The sequence below is a fragment of the Apium graveolens genome, chromosome 9 (genome assembly GCF_009905375.1).
Source record: "Apium graveolens cultivar Ventura chromosome 9, ASM990537v1, whole genome shotgun sequence".
NCBI classification, from domain to species: domain Eukaryota; kingdom Viridiplantae; phylum Streptophyta; class Magnoliopsida; order Apiales; family Apiaceae; genus Apium; species Apium graveolens.
Window position 1 is genome coordinate 209,041,475 of NC_133655.1, and position 1,920 is coordinate 209,043,394.

The window sequence follows — 1,920 nt, forward strand, 5'->3', positions numbered from 1 at the left end:
AATCAGTAATGCTCTTACTCAATTTGCATAGCAATCGGGTGAATCTTTATGTGAAGCTTGGGAGCGCTATAAGGAGATGCTTAGGAAGTGTCATCATCATGGAATGCCTGACTGGATGGTGATCAATTGCTTCTATAACGGTTTGGGAGCACAGTCGAGACCCATGCTTGAAGCAGCATCATGTGGAGCCTTATGGGCTAAAAGCTATGAGGAAGCTTATGAGCTAATCGAGATGATGGCTGTGAATCAATATCAGAACCCAACCCATAGAATGCCACAGGGCAAGGTAGCAGGAGTTCTTGAGGTGGATACAGCTACGTCTATCACTGCTCAACTAAAGGCGATAGCTATGAAAATTGATTATCTGGCCAACTATGGAGTTAATTCGATTGCCAGTGTTTGTGAGTTGTGTGCAGGTGCGCATGCGAAGGAGCATTGTGCTATATCTTGTGAATCAACTCAGTTTGTGAGCAACTTTCAGAGGCTGTAGCAGCCAGTTCCTGCCACGTACCATCCTAACAACCGTAATCATCCAAACTTCAGCTGAAAAAACATTCAGAATGCAATGCAACAGCCGTACCAGCAGTTTATAAATAAGCAATTCAATCCTCTTGGTTTCCAGTAGCAGTTTGTACCAAGACATCAGTTTCAGCCACAGAGGATGCAACAATAATATCATGAAGGTCCAGGTCCATCTGTTAATGAAAAATCTGAATTGGAGGAGTTGAGGCTTATGTGCAAAAGCCAAGTGGTTTCAATCAAGACTCCGGAGAACCAAATATGGCAAATTATCAATGCACTGTTGAGTCTACCTCAATGAACTCTTCCTAATGATACAGAAGCTAATCCAGGCAAAAAGGAAGTCAAAGAATGGATTAATGCAATCACCTTGAGGTCTGGAAAGGTCGCAAACCCTCAAAATCATCAAGACGAAGATTCTGAAAAAAAATCCAGAATGCAGGCGCGCTCGCACCCATATCAAGCGCGCCCGCGCCCTTGCCAATTTCAGATGGTGAAAAAATTGCTGATTCAGTTGTGAAAAAGGATGGCGAAGCGGAAACGAAGAAAAATTCTGCTAAAAACACTACACCCGAGCAAAATACATGGGAGAAACAAGGCTATCCGCCTCCCTCATTTACTAAAAGGATTCAAAAGCATAAGTTCGACAAGCAATTTGCCAAGTTTTTGGAGGTTTTCAAGAAGTTACATATAAACATATCTTTTGAAGAAGCTCTAGAACGAATGTCATGAAAGAGATGTGTCATAAGTCCAATCATGTATGATGATTTAGGAATAACTTTTATGTAATTTGTTTAAATTTCATTGATATTAATAAAAGACTTGTTTTGGTTTTATTGCGGGCTTTATCTATTTAAGTGTTTAAATAAGATATACCATAGTTTAGAGTAAAGCTTTTTATGGATTATGATGAGATCATAATAATGAGACCTAAAAGATGATAACTCTAAACATAAATATTTCCTGGTCGTAGGATTACTAACTGGTAATTAGTAATCCGCAAAGATCGGTACATACTATGCTTGCTTCATTATGAAGGATGTCTTTTCTCATAGACATTTGTGTGGTGACACTATAGCTAGTATGTAGGTGCTTATTATAGAATAAGTTCACTGAACATGACTCACACAGCTGAACAGCTGATGGAGTTCACTCACGTGTCAGCAGTTGTTCATATAGTGATAGTTGTACAAGTATCTTTAGACTTGAGGTCATCATAGTCATCTTGTGTACACTGAACTATGTTTTGGTTTAGTTCTTAGTCTCCAAGGACAATTATAAGGGCTCTACTGGGTATAGGAATTTGTACACGAAGATAGTGTATGATCAATAAAGGATCTACCCCTTCCAGTGAAGGAAGAGAATGTTCAATGCTGATCCATTTATGCTAGTTCAGGAATC

The 1,920-nt window shown here is 39.4% G+C and overlaps 1 non-coding gene across 1 annotated transcript; it reads right to left on the reverse strand.

The window, feature by feature from the left end:
* Positions 1–105, reverse strand: LOC141688590 (small nucleolar RNA R71). Its single transcript, XR_012562024.1, has one exon. It is a non-coding gene; the product is annotated as a small nucleolar RNA R71 (small nucleolar RNA).
* Positions 106–1,920: the final 1,815 nt, after the last annotated feature.